Raw genomic sequence first — 19,094 nt, 5'->3', positions numbered from 1 at the left:
GCCAGGAGATCGGTTCTTTTTTTGGTGGGGAAAATCCAAAACGAGGCCCGGCTTTCGTCGGAAACAACCTTACGCTGGAATCTGGCGTGCCCTTGGGCAAGCCGTTTATACTCTTGGAGTTTCAGTTTTGTCACCCGCAAGAGACTAAGTCCTGCCTCTCCTGTGGGTGGTTTGAGGTCGAATGGACCTGAAGACCCAATGCCTGGGACATGGAGACCCTGCAGCAAACATACTGTCACCCCCCACCCCAGGAAGCTTCCAGATCACGCTGATCTCTTTGTTTAGTGAAGGGAAAAGAGCCCTGCTCGTCTTCTGGACCACACATTTAGAAGTAACTGAGGTTGTGTCTTGGGAATTATACAAGTTATGTTAATCTCTACCTCGGTTGGGAAACTTCTCGTTCCCTCGTGCGTGTCTTCAGATAAGCCACCGCTGCAGAGGGACAGACCCCAAAGCCCGATGCTACCTCCCAGCCTAGCAGGTGACCGCAGGGTCCGCATGCTAGCTGCTGGCTGACGGTAAGAGGGAGGCCTGGGGGCTCCTGTGCTGGCACTGAGGTTTCAAGGAGAGAGAAAACCATGGGGGACCTGGCATGTACCTGGGGTGGGGCAGGTGAGGACGGCTGGGCCGCCTCTGTGGCCTGCCGTTCTTAGGTAGCATCAGCCTGAAGAGAAACGTGGGCCTCGCAGGGTCTTCCCCACCCCCCCCCAACCCCCCCGCTGACTCTTCCTCCCGTCTTTCCCCAGGTCATTTCCTCTGGTGAGTCCCCTGCAAGAGTTGGTTTTTCCCTGGGTTATCATTTGGGGTCTGTGGGGGATTCTGAGCACCCCGAGGTGGAAGTCACCGAGGCGTCTGGAAAGACCATGTGACTAAGTCTTAGGCTCGGTGACATTATCTCCAGGAAGGTTAGGGCGCAGCCGTTTGGTGTGCCAAGTGCTGACTTTGGACTCTGACTCCCCTGGGCTCCAATCTTGGCTCTGCCTGTTACCAGCGGTGGGTCCCCGTCAGTTCCCTCCCTTCTTTGATGTTCTGGAGTCTCAGAATACCAGCTTTGTATGGGGGTTTTCACAGAAGTTATGCTTTCCACTCTCCCAGGCCTGACGTAGGGTGACAGTATTCTCATTTTGCAGGTGACGAAACTGAGCCTTCGGGCAATGAAAGGGCTCCCTCTCCCCCTCCCCCTGCCTCTCTCCCCCCACTCCCTCCTTCCCCCCTCCTCCTTCCTCTTCCTTTCCTCTCCTCTCCCCTCCTTCTTCTTCCCCCTTCCCTCTCTCCCCCTCTCCTCTTTCGTCCCCTCCCCCCTCTCTCCTTGACCTTCTCTCCTCACAGCCAGCTGAGTTCTGGGCCACCGACCTCTGGACCCCTGGTCCCAAACTCTACATTTACCACACGGAAGAGACCTTGCTGTAAATCACTCGTGGAGGTGCGGCCCCACTGGCTTGACAGGTCATCACCACCAGGCTTGGCCGTCACCCAGACCCCCTCCGAGCAGGAGATCAAGGCTTTGCGCTCTGGAAGGGACATAACACGAGGCAAAGGAGAGACGTTTCAAAAGCAAGCATTCCTGACCTTTGTCCAGACTCTGGGAACGTTCTGTTTTGAGAAAAGTCTAATTCACACAATGGCTTTGGGGCTGAGGACACGGGTCCACAGGCTCAGTAAATGTCAGTGAATGCTGAATGCTGGGCAGAGGCAGTGAGCCCGTGGGGGGAAGGCTCTGCTCCACCAGCTGTAAATGACCCTGGGGAACCCCCCAAAGGAGTTTTACTTAAGGTGCCTACTGGCAAAGAGGCATAGAGGAAGTCCAGGACCCTCCCTCTTCCCCCGTCCCAAGCTGAAGGCAAGCTGGATATATGTTTATATGATATATGATATATACACCTTTAGGATATAAGCTGGATATAGGCATATATACGGATACAGGGTCCTGCCCTGATCTTCCCTCCTTCAGCGACTCCCAGGGCCCTTGGGAGGCCCTCTCAGCTCACAGGCTGTGTTGGCAGGCGCGAGAAAGCCAGCTCTGCCCCCAAACTGAATGAAATGCACCCGCCACCCCACGCCGTTTGTTTCGAGAACCACCCTTGGACCTTCCTCCTGTCACAGGGCCATTTTCTAACAGCCTCTGGTTCCGTTGGCAAAATTTCAGGATCTGCTCCTGGAAACTCCTCTGCCCACAGCCCCAGCATTCGTCTACCCCTTCCCCTGTTACTTCTTTCAAAAGTAACAATCCTTCTTTAAAAGTAAAAGTAATACTTTCTTACAGAGTTATGGGCGCTGGCCCGGTATGGGGAGGAAAGTGGCCAACTGAGGAGCGGGCCCAGAGAGGGGAAGGGACTTGCCCGAGGTCACACAGCCTGCTGGAACAGAGCGGGGGTGGGGTGGGGGGGTGGGGGTGGGGGTGGGGGGGGAGACTTCCCGACTCCCAGGTGAGGGCACTTTCTTCCAAAGCTCCATGCCCCACCCACAAGTTGTTCTTCCGGTTCTTGGCTTCCTTCTTGCCTGCCTTCCAGGTATCACGCGTCACCATCTAGAACCACCCCCACCCCTTGACTTTTCAGACCTCACTGACAATAGCATCAAAAAGATGGGCGACAAGACCAGAAAGTACTAAAACCATCCAGGATTCCCTGGCCCTGACCTGAGAAGCCTTCACTGCATGAATCCGAGAGATTCACAGCCTGCTCAGACCAGGGCCATTTTGCAGGGGAACGTAGTACCCTTTGGGATCACACCCTGCCTTGCCTCTGGAGGGGCTTTGCATTTGTACATGTGGGTCATCATGTCTTCAAGAGCGCCGCCCTGCTGTTTGTCTTTCTTGGGCTGTTTGCCTTAAGGCTCTGCCTCCTTCAGGGGGAGCCAGGGACTTCATTGCGGCACAGGGAGGTCATCTCCCCCCCAACTAAGTTTCATCTCTTACTAGGCGGCGAGGGCCTCCCTGCCCTAGCTCTGCTGTCCGTTGGCTGGGAGGTGAGGCCGCCTGGGTCTGCTGGGTAACCCACGCTGACCGCCCGTAATGCTTTGTGAGGGGAGGTGGTTGTCATGTGGCTCCCTTGCCGCTTTCTAGAATGATAATATCAGTTCCGGCAATTGAGGGCAGAGATTGCTTTCTTCACCTTAAGTCCCCAGCACCTGGCCCGGGCCTGGCTCGGAGCACAGGAAAGATAGGTCGAATTAGAACATATTTCCATAAACTTCTATTCTACCCAGGTCGATCAACCCACTGGCTCTTGAGCAAATGGAACCTTCCATTTGCTTGCACGCTTTCGCTCGAGCTGTTCTCCCTGCCTGGAACGCCTTTCTATCAACTTTCGATGCTCAGAATCTTACCAGCCTTCAAGGACCCCTTCCATCCCCTGCTAGATGGTATGGTCCTTAAGGAAAAGGCTGAACTCATTGATGCTTCTATCCCTATACAGAAGGGCCTCAGCACATGCCTGTTGCATGAATGAATGAGTGAATGAATGAACAAATGGAACTCTGACTCCCTTTCCTTTTTTTTTTTTTCTCCATCGTGATTCCATTTTATATCCTTCTCAGAAGCTTGCCCCTACCCCGGCCTACAGAACCCTCTTCCTTTCATTGGGCTGACTTCCTGGGTGGACGCTTCTGACACTTTGGTCCCCGTCTGGCTCTAGCGTCCCGGATGATGCTTGGCTATGTGAAAGAAATCCTTCTCGCTGCCTTCCGACATTCTTTGCCTTACTGCCCGCAACTAAACCGCGTTCGAAGGAAGTCCTGGAAGCAGGTCTGTAAGGCAAGCTAGCCGGGGTTATTCCAAAGGGGCCGGCTGAGGCAGAGAAAGACAGGTGGGATCACTGGTCCCGGCAGGGAAGGAGTCAAGTCTTGGAAACGGGCCTGGACGCTGAGGACATGAGACCAGGTGTGTACCATGGGTTGTAGAGCTCAAGTCTATGGTTTTCCATCTAGAAGGGACAGCATTCCTGAGGGCTAGCATGGGCAAAGAAGAGTAGCTATGCCAAAAGACACAAAGACCTGTGGCTCTCGGTTGAGACTGGCTGCTCTCTGCTGGGTCTGGGGACTCAGGGGCCCATAGGAACTGTCAGTGGCCAGAGGAAGGCCAGAAGCCTGGAGGTGAATCCCGTTACTAAAGTCGTCAGTGACATCGTAGGCTCCTTGAGGGCTGGCTCGTGTCACCACCATGCCCCAGGGTCTGTCAAAGTCCTCCCGAATCGAAGAAGTCTGTGGCATTAAGCCTGGGAACCTCCATCTTTAACAAGCTGCCAGGGTCCTGATCAGACCCAGTAAAATGTAATCATCACTACCTCCCGCTTCTCGGAGTTCCCACAGCCCGGAGCTCACGGTGGGACACGTACTAGGTACAACATAAATATTTCATATGATCGAAATCAGCTTACATGTTATGGGGGGGGGCTTCTCTGCCTCTTGAGATCCAGGTTAAGATTGACTTAGACCCCCAAAGTTCCTTCTCCGTGGAGCCGCAGCCGTGAGTCCCCCGAGGTCTCTGAGACTCTCTAGGGGACACAGAGTCTCCTGGCTCCTGCTGCCTCAGGCTCCTCCCGTCTTCATCTCACAGCACATGGACCCAGACAGCAAGCTCAGCCACTTCTCATTTTCCGTGGAACAGCTCGCTGGCACAAAGCATTCGTGGGTGAGGCAGATTTATTTGAAGATACAGGGTGGGACGGGGGTGGGAACGAAGGAAGGATTTATATCACGGCGGTGCAAACAACTTCAAGTTGAACATCAGGTGTTTCCATTCTTAAAATGCCCCTCTGGCCACCCCACTACTCCAGGTAGCTACAGCTTCTAAACGTACCTTCTGCTCCCCAAGCCCCTCCCCCCCCCCCGACCTTCTCTGATTCCCTTTTTTAAGCACTCCCCAGTTTCCTTCCTCATTTCCTGCAGGGTGGGTCAGCCTTTGCCTTAGAGACCTTGGAATGGGCACACCCCCGTGCCTTCAGACCTCCCCATCCGCTCCTTAAGGTATCTCCCCAAACAGAGACCCTTTGCTCTGTAGAGGGGTTCCCGTATCAGCGGTAGGTAATAAAGCTTCCTTCATTGCCTGTATGCGGAGTACAGAAGCTGGAAGGGATCCCGGAGATCATGAGTCAAACTCAAGTCAGACAGTCATTGGCCCAAGGTCCCTGGCAAGCGACAGGAAGGTCAGATGCTGGAACCCCGGCCCCTGGCTCTCCTTCTCCCATGGATTAATCGATTCCATGAGTCACTCAGGAACTCCCGCACAGTCTTGCAAGTGTTGTGATCAGGAACAGGTTTTGGGGCAAGCCCGCCTTGTCCAAGTAGACTTCCTGATGACCCCTACTGGTGCTTCTTCGTCACTCCCTGAGTCGGAAGTTCAATTCCATGAGCATGACCCCGTTGTCTCTGCACCGGTCTTGGGCTGGCAGACAGAGCCAGGATTCTAGCCCTACATCTACCATTAAGATGCTGCTTGATCTTGACCCAGGGTTATCTTCCCTTTGGGCCTCAGTTTGCCCACCCTTAAAAAGAGAGTTGTGTCTGGCATGGTCCTAGCAATTTGTAGAAATGTGTCAAGTGCCTTAAAAGGATGGCACACTTCAAGTGTGTGTGTGTGTGTGCGCGCGCGCGTGTAGGAGCATTCAAGGCGTTTTACCCCAATCCAACTGAAGACAGTTCCACTTATATCTGTTCTGAAGACTGGGGTTTCATGAGGGTTTCTAATTAGAAAAAGATTTCCATTGCTCAAAAAGCACTTGAAAACCTGTGGTGTAGCTGACATCTGGGATCCAAGTCTCTGTTGAAATATGAGCCTTTATGGCTGCAGTAAGAAGGGCTGTTCCACAGGGCTCCCTGTGGCCGTACCTTCCATGTGGCCACCATTAGCAAACTGGGACGTCCATCACAAGGCAGCTGGGGAAGCTGGGGGGGTGTTGGGTAGATCCCCATCACGGGGGCTGTTTTGGGGACTTTCTGAGTATTGGTAAGTGTGAATCAGGCCCCAAGTTTTCCACTTCCTCTGCCCAATAGACTCTTTCATCAGAGTGTATAAATGTGCGCTTCAGCAAAATGCAGATGCAAAAGTTCCACGGTCCAAAGGGGGTGTGGGCGGGAGCAGAGGGCTGGGCCCAGGTAGGCACCCAACATTTCCACCGCAGGTAGTGCCCAAGGGTGGAAGCCTTTCCTGCCTGCAGCCCTTCCCAGGAGCAAGTCTCTGGCCGGCCCACGCATTCCATGATCCTTGTCTCTCCTTGTTCTCAGCGTGTGTGGTTTGAGGGCGGCCAGGGAGGGACACAGGCAGCCTCAGTGTGGATACGGGCTCTGCTGGCCAGCAGCGTGGCCTTGGTCCCTGCTCACACACAGAAAGAGCCTGATCCACCAGCAGCTTCTTTTGGCCTCACGCCGAGGTTAAAAGGCAGAATAAGGTGTGCGTACAGCACTTTAGAGTTTGCTGGAAGACCTGAGAGCCAGGCCTCCCTGTGCCTGTGGGTCGTCCCCACGCCCACAGTGAGGGATGGACTGGGTCCCTGGAGATCACGGCTCTTCTGCTCTTATCAATGTTCCTGTGAATAATCCCTGGGAACATTGCTACTGAGTATATTCTCCTCCCTGATACACAGGATAAATACACAAAACTCAATTCCTCACATACCCACCATGACCAGGTTGAAGATAGAAGCAAACAAAACCACGATCTACCTCTGAATGACTCTCACTGAGGATTATGTGAAACTTTCATGAAGAAAGCCACACAACTTTATTAGTTCGGCGTAAGAAAACTTTTGAGTAAGTGGAGAATGCACCCGGGTTTTGACTGGGAAAAAGGAACAACGAAAAGACGTTCTTCTTCCCTGAATTAGTACGTGGATCTGGCAAAACCCCAATAAGAATCTCAATGGAAACTTTTGGTAATTTGAAAAGACAGCTCTGAAATGAGTCTGAAAGAATGGCAACCTCAAAATAGCTGAAGTCTTCTTAAGAACCTGAGAAGCGATTTGCTTTAACAATATTCAATCATATTTTAAAGGTACGCCGGTTGTACAGCATGATGTTGGCTCCTGGACCAGCCGGCATCAATAGCACATAACTGATAACTGTAAAACCAACTTGACTATGGGTAGAAAAGCAACACGAGATAGACGGAAGCATTACAAATGAATAGGAAAGGGTCAGATCGACAACTGGTGTTGAGGAAATGGGCTACTTGGGAGATAATCACTGTAGATCTTAACCTTTTTCTAAAGGAAATTTCAGGTCATTATAGCATTAGACAAAAGAAGCCCCATAACGATAGAAGAAAACATAAGTGGACATTTAAATTAGTATGGGGGCGGGGCGCCTGGGTGGCTCAGTCGGTTGAGCATCCGACTTCGGCTCAGGTCATGATCTCGAGGTCCGTGAGCTCGATCGAGCCCCGCATTGGGCTCTGCGCTGACAGCTCAGAGCCTGGAGTTTGCTTCGGATTCTGTGTCTCCTTCTCTCTCTGCCCCTCTCCTGCTCACACACCCTCTCTCTCTCTTTCAAAAATAAATAAACATTAAAAAAAATCCCTTAAATTAGTGTGGGGGTGACACCTATTTAAGCTTAGAAACAATTGGAGAAATGACTAAAGCAATTGCCTACCCCAAACTCCACCTATATATTAAAAAAGAAAGTACAAAAATAAAAAAAGGAAATGACAAACTGAGAAAAATATTTGGAAAAACAGATATGGCAAAAGGTTAATGGCCTTAGTATACAAAGAGCTTTCAGAAAGCCTAAAAAAAAAAAAAAAAAAAAGGCCTAACATCCCAGTAGAAAAATTGGCAAAGAACATTCACAAAATAAGACATACAAAGGGCTAACGTATGAAAAAATTTTAATTTTACTATTGGGCAAAGAAATGCATAATAAGGCAAGATTCCATTTTTTTTTTTTTTACCTGCCCAATTGTTAAGATTGCTGCTGCTGCTGAGGGCAGTTGCAGAAATGTTAGTGACCATGTGACGAAATGGGAACATAAATTGGCAGCAATCTGCGTGGAAGAATTTCAACAGTTTTCGCAGTTTTGACTCACCGGTGTTATTTCTCGCCATCTATTGGAAGGAAACCGCGGAGACGGTATCAGAATATTCATCACGATATTATTTATCAGATCTGAATATTAGAAATAATTACGACGTATGGCAACAAAGCCTTGATAAAATAGTGTGTATTTCTGTTGGAGAATACATTAAAAAAATTTTTTTTTACATTTTTTTATTTTTTATTTTTTATTTTAAAAAAAATTTTTTTTTTCAACGTTTATTTATTTTTGGGACAGAGAGAGACAGAGCATGAACGGGGGAGGGGCAGAGAGAGAGGGAGACACAGAATCGGAAACAGGCTCCAGGCTCCGAGCCATCAGCCCAGAGCCCGACGCGGGGCTCTAACTCATGGACCGCGAGATCGTGACCTGGCTGAAGTCGGACGCTTAACCGACTGTGCCACCCAGGCGCCCCTACATTTTTTTATTTTTGAGAGACAGAGAGAGACAGAGCACAAGTGGGGGAGGGGCAGAGAGAGGGAGAGACACAGAACTCGAAGCGGGCTCCAGCCTCTGTGCTGTCAGCACAGAGCCCAATGCGGGGCTCGAACCCACAAACTGCGAGATCATGGCCTGAGCCGAAGTGGGACGCTCAACCGACTGAGCCACCCGGGTGCCCCAGGAGAATACATTTTTAAAGGCATATATCAAAAAGTATTTAATAATATGGGAATATGCTTACCATGGAATGTTAAAGCTGTGTGTGTGTGTGTGTGTGCGTTTGTGTGTGTGTGTGTGCATGTGTGTGTGTGGCGAATCTCAGGTTTCTACTCCTCTGGATGTGGTGTGGGGAAGAGGCAGGAGTGACATGGTCTGTTACTGGATTTCCTGCCCTCAGTCCTCCCACCTATAAAATGGGATCACAATGCTTGCCTCTCGGGGCCCTGTGAGGATGAAGGAAGTACCCCATGCAAACGTGATGTAAGTTCTAATTCTTCATGCACCTGTATCTTCTCTCTCCAGGGAGGCTGAATTTTCCTAAGAGTACGAATCAAGCGGCTCCTCTACCTGTGAAACGGGGAATTCGCCTGGTGTGCATTGGGATCTAAAGGTAAGCTTTAAAATTCTTTTTTTTTTTTTAAGCTTATTTATTTATTTTAAGAGAGAGAGAGGGAGCATGCAAGTGTGAGCAGGGTGGGTGGGGACGGAGAGACGAGGGAGAGAGAATCGCAAGCAGGCCCCACACTGCCAGTGCGGAGGCCGACTCGGGTCTCGAACCCGCAAACCGTGAGATCAAGAGCTGAGCTGAAATCAAGAGTCAGCTGCTTAACCGACCGAGCCGCCCAGGCGCCCCAAACTTGAAAGTTCTGAGATGGTTGAGTTCCAGCCTTGATTCACCCTCATGCTCCTTGTGTGACCTTAGGTAACTCACCATCCACGTCTGGGCTTCAGCCACTTAGGACCCGCTGAGGGAATAGCTATGGTCCCCTTGAAAGCTGTCATGAGGGCACCATTCTCTTTGCACAGGTAAAAGTCACAGTCATCTAGTCTGTATGGGTCAAGGCCGGGCTCCCAGGGCCTTCCGGCAAGGCTACTGCCCCTACACAGACGGGTTACCTGATGGAAGGACTTGATGATATTGACACGTGATGGCAGGTGTTTTCATCTGTTTCATTCACTCTGTGTCCCCCGTGCCCAGAACAGGGTCTGGCGCCTAGTGGGTGCTCAACACCTATTGACTGAATGGAGAATGAATGGGGAGAGGATTGGTGGGCAATCCTGAAACACGGGCTGGGTGGCTGACTTGAGCGGGGGTCCTCAGGACCTCCTCCACGGGCTGCGGAGCCATCAGGGAGGGAGGTGAAGGTAAAAGGTAAAAGGTGAAGGAAGAGAATATGTGGGAGGCTGCGGCTTGCAGCTCCTGCTGTGTGCCCACTGGACAGGTCCGGGTGGTGTTCCCAGGGCCCGGGACCTGGCTCTGCGCTGTGTGTTTTACCTGTATTATTTAATTTGAGCTTCCCTTAAATCCTGGGAGGATAGTATTATGACCTCCATGTTATACACAAGGCAATGACCTCAGGGAGGGAGGAAAACGGGCCCAAAGGTCCCACAGCTTTTCGGTGGAGGAGCCAGGATTTGAACCCGGCTCTGTCTGGTTCTCAAACCCTTGACCTTGGAGCTACACTCTACAAGTGTTTCTCTCCCTGAACTCCTCTCAGTACAAAGAAAAGAGTCCACTTTTGCTGTGTGTGCATCTTGGGAGGTATCCCAGCGCTGCCCCTAAATCACCTCTGGATATGAGTGTTGTTCTGGGAATGGCCGGCCGGCCGGTGATGGATCCCCACCGTCCATCACGCCCCCGCGGCGCTCTGACATGCGGTGCTGGAGTGCAATGAGAGCGATGGTGTCCTGATCTATGGGGGCCGTACATCATCCCAGGGCTGCTACCTTGACATAGCACCTTAGCTTGCTGTCAGCGGGACGGCCCCTTAATGTATTTCTGTAATATATCACCCGCCGAAGGTGGCCAAGGAGGCCCGCGGACGCCAGTCAGGTAGGGCCCTTTCCATGAGTCTCCCTGAGTTAGTTCTTGGTCTCTTAAGATTCACATGTGCTGGTTTGTGTGAGCACAGAGAGAGCAGAAGGGGAGGACGGGCAGGAGCGGAGAGCCGCTGAAAGGCGAGAACAGAGATGGGGGTGAGGCGGGAGGGTGCAGGCAGCAGAGAGCAGAGAGGACAACGGAGGAGGGGGAGAACCCAGGGAGGGAAAGGAGTGGGGAAGGGTGGCGGTGGACGGCTGGGGTATCCAGGTGCAGGAGAGTCAGGAAGCTTGGCAGTCGGGCACAGACGTCATCGTGAGGAACATTTGTATTTGGCCCCCTGGGTGCCTTGTTCCCCTGGGGAGAGGAGGGGCTGAAAGAGGGGGTATGGGTGTTAGAAGGACATGGGTCCAGGACTAGAAACTTCTCCTTCACAGAGAGCAAAGGGGGCTGTGTGGTTTACCAGGCCCTTTCTCATTCTGCTTCCATTGCTCCAGAGGTCACCTTGGTGGGAAGGATCCCCCCTCACCGTGCTGCATCTTGGACCCCAGAATGCCATGTTCACTACCCGCTGGACAGCTTTATTCGGACAGCTGAACAGCGCCACATGCTCAGAGGATCCCACCCTGTGGTCATCCGTCCACTCCTGGTCTCCCCCCTTATTGCAGTCCAAGGTCTCTCCGGTCTCCAGTGCCTGAGATCTCACGGTCATGTCCCCTCCAAGGGCCCCACATTCGGTTCTGTCAATTCCTTTCCGTTTCTGTCGCCTTCATTCTAGCCCACGTTAGGTGACTCTTGGGCCAATCAAATATTTACTGAGAACATACTCTGTGCCAGGGTGACAGCTTGGACAGGCGCTTGAGCTCTTCCCTCATCAACATATTCTGCACATCACTACCCAACTGGCCTGCCTAAAGCACTCTTTGGTCACTTTTTAATCCCTAACATTTTTTAAAGTTTAAAAAATTTTTTAAATGCTTATTTACTTTTGAGAGAGAGAGAGAGAAAGAGAGAGTGAGAGTGGAGGAGATGCAGAGAGAGAAGGAGACACAGAATCGGAAGCAGGCTCCCGGCTCCGAGCTGTCAGCACAGAGCCCGGCATGGGGCTCGAACTCACAGACCGCATGACCATGACCTGAGCTGAAGTCGGATGCTTAACTGACTGAGCCACCCAGGCGCCCCTAAAATTTTTAAATTTTGTTTATTTATTTTTGAGAGAGAGACAGAGAGAGTGAGAGGGGGAGGGACAGAGAGAGAGGGAGAGAGAGAATCTTAAGCAGGCTCTGAGCTGTCAGCACGGAGCCCCACGTGGGGCTTGAACTCACAAACTATGAGATCATGACCTGAGCCAAAACAGAGTCAGACGCTTAACTGACTGAGCCACCCAGGGGCCCTATTTACTTATTTTTGAGGGAGAGAGAGAGAGAGAGAGAGAGAGAGCGAGCAAATGAGTAGGGGGAGGGGCAGAGAAAAAGGGAGAGAGTATCCCAAGCAGGCTCTGTCAGCCCAGAGTCTGATACGGGGCTTGAATCCGTGAACTGTGAGATCATGACCTGAGCCCAAACCAAGAGTCAGATGCTTAACTGACTCAGCCACACCCAGGCACCCCTTTCCCTAATATTTCAAAGAAAGGGCTCCCCACTGCCAACTGGATGTCTATGTGCCACCCTAATGGACCGGGAAGAGGTGAGTGGGAGCGTGATTTGCAGGTGGGTGGGTGTAAGGGTCTAGGTCCAGCCTGGAGGGGTGTTGCCCATGTTGTCCATGGCTCCTCGACTGAAGGAGAAAGAAACGTGAAGAGCGTGTAACTCTAGTAGAAGGTCGAGGCCCACAGGGTCCTGTCTCACCGTGCCGTCACATTACAAATACAGCCTAGAAAAATAAAACGGACTTCAATCTTTACCGGATCTCTTACAGGGCGTTAAAGGAGAGCCACTTTATGAGTCTCCTTAAAATCCTGTTGTGTCTCCTTCCATCCTCGTAGCCCTGTAGCGGCTCCATGGCCTCTCCCCATCTACACACATTTCGCGGTGTTCCATCGACACTCTTCAACACCAGGCTTTTCTGTGTCTCTCTCCTTCATCCCGCTTCTTCCTTCTGCCCCTTAATGTTGTAGGGCAACTTAATCCTCTTGGACTTCTTACATTCTTTTTTGCTTCGTGCATTATCCAGATTCTGTAAATACACCGGAGAATCTAGAGGCTACTCCAGCAAGCCTAAGGGCGACCAGCTGCTCCAACACCAGCTCTCGAAAAGGCTACCTTTACTGCATCGAACTGCTTTTGCTTTCTTATCAAAATCGGTTGCGCATATCCGTGTGGGTCTGTTTCTGGATTCTCTGATCTGTTCTATGGATCTGTGTGGCTCTCCCTCCACCATAACTATTCAGTGTTGATTACAGTGGCCATATACATCTGAAGTCTGATTCCTTCCACTTTATTCTTTTTAAAAAACTGTCTTAGCTACTTTTGTGGGTTTTTTTTTTGTCTTTCCCTATAAATTTTAGAATAATGTTGTCTACAAAAAATCTTGCTGTGATTTCGAATTAGGAATTATGTTAAATCTGTAATCAGTTTGGAAGAATTGGCAATATTTCTATGGTGAGCCTTCCTATTCATGAATACCGTATGTTTCTCCATTTATTTAGATCTTTGATTGCTTTCACTCACAGTGTACAGCTTTTTCAGCACGTAACTCCCGTGTATGTTTTATTATGTTTACACTCCAAGTATCCCATTTTGGGAGAGCAACTGTAAGTGGTATTGTATTTCTAATTCTGGTGTCTATGTGTTCATTGCTAGTACATAGACGTGTAATAGTTTTTGTATATTTATCTTGTATCCTGTGACACTAGGGCACTGATTAGCACTGGAAGGTTTTCTTATTGGTTGGTTTTATAGAGTCCTCGAGACTTTCTATGTAAACAATCATGTTGTTTGTACAGAGAGGCAGTTTTTATTTGTCTGCTTTTTATTTCCTTTTTCTTGTGTTATTGCACTGGCTAAAGCTTTCAGAGCTGTGTTGAGTAAGAGTGGTGAGCACAGATAACCTTGCCTGTTCTCAGTCTTACAGGGAAAGGATTCAATCTTTCACCATTAGGTATGTTAACCAAAGGTGTTTTGTAAATGCTTTTCATCAAACTGAGGAAGTTACCGTTCTATTCTTATTTTTCACTGTTGTTGAATTTCATCAAATCCTTTTTCTGCATCAAATTATATGATCATGTAACTTTTCTTATTCATCTGTTAATAAGGTTGACTACATTGATTCACTTTCAAATACTGAGCCAGTGTGCACTCTGGAATAAACCACATTTGATCATGGTGTATAATTCCTTTTACTTGTTGCTGAATTCTATTTGACTAATATTTTGTTTGCGATGTTTACATCCGTATTCATAAAGGGTAATTGTATCTTTGTCTATTTTGGTATTTTGGAAGTGTTTCATAAAAGAATAGGAAAGTTCCCTCCTCTTTCTTTTTTTTTTTTCCAGAAGAAATTGTGTAGAATTCGTGTCAATTCTTCTTTGAACATTTACTAAAATTCTCCTGTAAACCCATCTGGGTCTGGAGATTTCTTTTTTGGAATTTTTAAAATCATGAATTCAGTTTTCTCAAATAATTACAGATTGTAGGACTATTCAAATGATCTATTAAATATTGAATGAATTATGGTAGTTTGTATTGTTAAAGGAATTAGCCCATTTCATCTAAGTTGTCAAATTTATGTGTGTAGACTTGTAGTGTTCCTTACTATGCTTTTGATGTCTGCAGGGTCTGTAGTGGTATCCTTTTTTTCATTTCTGATATTGGTGATTTATGTTTTTTTCTTTTTCTTCTTTGTAAGCTTTTCTAGAAATTTGTCAATTCTATTGATCTTTTTTTTTTTAAATTTTTTTTTTCAACGTTTATTTATTTTTGGGACAGAGAGAGACAGAGCATGAACGGGGGAGGGGCAGAGAGAGAGGGAGACAGAGAATCGGAAACAGGCTCCAGGCTCCGAGCCATCAGCCCAGAGCCCGACGCGGGGCTCGAACTCCCGGACCGCGAGATCGTGACCTGGCTGAAGTCGGACGCTTAACCGACTGCGCCACCCAGGCGCCCCTCAATTCTATTGATCTTTTTAAAGAACCACCTCTGTGTTTCATCAATTTTCTCCATTTTTCTGTTTTCATTTTCATCAGGTTTACTCCTATCTTTGTTTCCTTTGTTCTGCTTTGGGTTTATTTTGCTCTTCTTTCTTGAGGTTCTAAGGCAGGAGCTTAGATGAGTGATTTGAAATTTTTCCTCTTTTCTAATGTGTGCACTTAGTGCTATAAATTTCCCTTTTCAGCTTGGCATTAGCTGTGTTCCACAAATTGTGATACGTTCTATTTTCATTTTCGTTCAGTTCACCGTGCTTTTAAATTTCCCTTGAGACTTCCTCTTTGACCCATGGGTTGGTTTAAAGTGTTTGGAGATCTTTCTGTTACTAATTTCTCATTTGATTCCATTGTGGTTGGAGAACACACTCTGCACGATTTCAATTGTTTTTAGACTTGAGGATTGTTCTATACCCTGGGAAATCATCTGTTTTAGTATTGGTGTATGTTCTGTGGGCACTTGAAAATAGTGTATAATTTACTATTGTTGGGTGGAATGTTCTATAAAAGTTGATGAGAACCTGATGGTTGATGTGGTGAGTTCTTTTATATCCTTGCTTATTTTCTGTCTAGTTGTGTAAAAATTGTTGAGAGGGATATTTAAGTCTCTAATTATCATTGTGGAGATGACTATTTCTCCTTTTAGTTCTAGCAGCTTCTGCTTCGCATATTTTGCATCATTGTCGCTTGATGAAGTCACATTTAGGATTTCCAAGTCTTCTTGGTGGATTGATTCTTTTATCATTATACAATGTCCCTCTCTGTCTCTGGTAATTTTCTTTACTCTGAAACCTGCTTTTTTTTTTTTTAATTTTTTTTTTTCAACGTTTATTTATTTTTGGGACAGAGAGAGACAGAGCATGAACGGGGGAGGGGCAGAGAGAGAGGGAGACACAGAATCGGAAACAGGCTCCAGGCTCTGAGCCATCAGCCCAGAGCCCGACGCGGGGCTCGAACTCACGGACCGCCCGACGCGGGGCTCGAACTCACGGACCGCGCGATCGTGACCTGGCTGAAGTCGGACGCTTAACCGACTGCGCCACCCAGGCGCCCCTCTGAAGCCTGCTTTAACTGACTGCTCATATAGCTACTCTTGTTTTCCTTTGATTAGTGTTTGCATGATTATCTTTTTCCTTTCTGTTGCTTTCAACCTGCCTACACCACATTTGAAGTGCATGTGTTGTAGCCACGTTTGGTCGGGTGATAACTCTTAGTTCACTCTGCTAATCGTTGTCCTTTAACTGATGTACACAGACCATTTGCATTTAATTGAATTATCGCTCCGTCAAAGTTTAAGTTTGTAATTTAGCCTTTTGTCCTCTGTTTCTTGTCTCTGTTTTTTGTTTCTCTGGTCACCTTTTATTGCCTTTCTGCGGGCTACTTTAACATTTTTTGGAAAGAAAAGGGAGCAGGCACGGGGGCTGAGGGACCCCCTACCCTACCTGGCCCTGTCCCTAATGTTTGTCAAACCAAACCCTGCCGAGCTCTATTCCCAAGATGTGCATATTGAGTAGTGATTTGCTTCTGTGTCCCCTGGGTGAGTGGCAGACAGAACCCTGAGTCTTCGGAGTTTCATTTCAGCTCTTAATCTTGTGACATCACTTCAGGCACCGGGCAAGCTGGCCTGCAGGAGGTGATCCAGAGGACCTTCAAATCCTGTCGATAAAGAGCAACCGAAGACTTCAGTCAGGAGGGACTTGACCTGAAGGCACAGGGGACAAGAGAATGCTTTTCCCTGAGTCCAGCAGAAAGGCATTCAGGAAGGGTTGTGTTCTGGCTGAGGAGGCTTCAAATCCGGGGTGTGGGCAAACGAGAAGAACTCGAACTGTTTCGTTACTAAGCCCTGTGTTCCATTTGACCAGTCGGGACAAAACAGTACAGCTCATCACTTGGAAGACAAAGAATGGGAAGTCGGAGGATCTGTGTCTGCTCTGTGGCCAGCTAACAAGGGGGCATAGTGAGTCTCGTCTAAGTCACATGGGGAAGGATGCTGGGGAACTGCAATGGCCTTTTCTGGAACAAAAAGGGGGCGAAGGTGGGGTTTCCTTCACCCTCACTGCTTTCCAGGATCACAGATGTAGGAAACATTCGACGTTGTCCGTCCCATCCTAGAAATTGAGTTGGATCCTTGGGAAACCTGGAACAATCCCCGTGTTTCTCCATGAGGACAATCGGGGGCTCTCGGCAGAGCGGGGTCCCCACGTGAGCTGCTCTCAGCAGGGCGGAAGGTCCCCCCTGAGCTCGGTGGGCAGGGCCAGGGCTGGGCCAGGGGTTTTCCCAGTAGGCGGCAGGGTTCCTGGGTGGGTGGCTGCTCCTAGCTCTGGGCTGAGCTTCCCTCCTTCCCCCTCCCCTCCCCTCCCTACTCCTGGCCACCCCCTTCCCTGCCTGCCACACAGCTGTTTTGCCAACACTGCTGCCTGATTATCTTTCAAGTGGCTTCTTGGAGCAGATGTTCTGGCTCCTTCCTGCATCGAAAACAAACAGGCGCTGTGTTGTCATTTGCTCTCCTGGGGAAAATCCCTCTGCTGCTGTAGATTCTTCTTGAGAGGTTCAGGGACTTGTGTGAAGTCTCTCCCGGCTGCTCCTTGCCAAGAATTTGCCTCCAGATGGATGACGGGGGCTCCTCAGGTCTTCCGAGGTGTGTGTGGCCCCTCACGGGCGTGGGCTGGAGGAGTGCATTCATAACAGAATCAAATTCCGACCTGGGGGAAAGCGAGGGTGGGCCTCACTCGGTCACTGCCTTCCAATATCATTTAACCTTTTGAAAAACATAAACATCTCACCCACTTTGATTCTGAAAGACTCCCCCCCGCCCCCCCGCCAGGGGTTTCTCCCCCGTTGGAACATCTCTGTTTTGTTTCCAGAAGCCTCACCAACAAGGAAATGTTGTTGGCTTGCTTTTTGAGGTTTGCGTTATGAAAGCACTGGGTTTTCAGTTTCTGTTGTATGAATATGAAAGTTGAATGTGTCTTTCCAAAGGTGCCCATGTCATCACCTTACCCTATTGAGAATCGGGGCTCTGGGTCCACCGGGCAGCTGCTGGGAGAGTGGCCGGGATGCCCTGTGGGAGGCCAGGAAGGTCCTCTGGCCACAAAGTGGCTGCCTTCCCAACCTGCTGTGTGCGGGGGAAATTGTAGCTTTAGCAATTCGCTCCTGGAGGCGAGGCCTGGGGACACAGGTGGCTGTGGGTCCTTTAACACCTCTATCGGTGGCTACAGCCTGGGAACTGCTCTGGGAAAAGAGGAGAGAGATGGGGGGGGGCGGGGAACATGCCTGGGGAAGGAGATGGGGCGTCAGGGTGGTTCCTCGGGGGTGGGAGAGGGATAACAGACCTTGCTGTCATCCATTCCGCTCCCCCACTTTGCTGTCAAAGTGTCCTCCTCCGGCCCGCTCAGTTCCTGCCCTGTTCCACCCTGGCTGGGCCCGGCATGGCCTGGAGGGGTGCGTGTGGCCCCATCTCACGTAAATGTCCTGTGCTCCCCCTGCGTGACTGAGTCGGGCTCCATGGACCCCCGGGGCCTGACACTGCCTCCTCTCTCGGCCTCCGAGACACCCATTCTCTCCCGATTTTCCTCCTGTTTCTCCGGCTGCTCCTTTACTGGTGCCTTTGCTAGGCTTCTGCCTGACGTGCAAATGCCCGCGTTTCTCCGTCCGCCCTCTGTTCTCTCCCTAGGCCAGTGTCTCGCACACGCTAGCTGCATGCAGACACTCCGGGGTGGTTGCCAAACGTGAGGACTTCTGAGCCCCACCCCTAGAGATCCGTCTGCGTGGCCCGGGGGCCCGGAGATTTGTACGTTCCACAAGCGCCCTGAGGGATGCTGATGCCGGTAATCCACGGAGCGCACTTCGATGAAGTTCTGCGTCGCACTATTGCATGTATGATTTTATCTAATCCCAAGGCATTGCACGGCATTTATATGCTGACACCTCCTCAATTGATATCTCCAGCTCGGATCCTCCTCGGAGCTCCAGGCCTGTATTTCCACATCTACTTGTCATCTTTATTTGGACGCGACCCAAGCCTCTGAACCTTAGGATTCCCGCAAGGAAACGTGATTTTTCCTTCCCAGAACATGTCTCCTGCGCTTCATCTCAGGAAGTAGAAGGACCAAACCGGGAGCCCCAGGGCTTCCTTGCGATTCCCCTTTCTGCCAGACCCATGTCCCAGACGTCAGCAACTCCTGCATCCGTGTTTACCTTCAGAATATTTGGCCAGCCGGCCGCGTCTCTCCCGTTCTGGTGCCACTGTCCCTCTGTGCCAAGCCACCATCACCACTGAGTGGACGACCATGGTAGATGCCCTAATCCATTTCTCTACACCAGCCAAGGAGGAAGTATGAGACATACCACAGATCCTGTGGCTCCCTTGCGAGGCTTCTCGCTGTACTTAGGATGAAATCCAAACTGCCCTTCCCACTCCGGCCCTGTGCCATCGACCCCTGCCTGTC

General features: G+C 49.9%; 1 long non-coding RNA gene across 2 annotated transcripts in view; it reads left to right on the top strand.

Annotated features, from left to right (window-relative positions):
* Nucleotides 1–8,988: 8,988 nt before the first annotated feature.
* The window catches only part of LOC111560801, an 82,159-nt gene continuing 72,053 nt past the window's right edge, over nucleotides 8,989–19,094 (top strand). For both annotated transcript variants that reach the window (XR_002742862.2, XR_006599042.1), the window contains exon 1: nucleotides 8,989–9,077. This is a non-coding gene — a long non-coding RNA (uncharacterized LOC111560801). The remainder of the gene's footprint in view (nucleotides 9,078–19,094) is intronic.

This window comes from Felis catus, chromosome B3 (assembly GCF_018350175.1).
Source record: "Felis catus isolate Fca126 chromosome B3, F.catus_Fca126_mat1.0, whole genome shotgun sequence".
Taxonomy (NCBI): Eukaryota; Metazoa; Chordata; class Mammalia; order Carnivora; family Felidae; genus Felis; species Felis catus.
The sequence above is the reverse complement of the archived record's forward strand: the minus strand, read 5'-3'. Positions and strand labels throughout refer to the sequence as shown.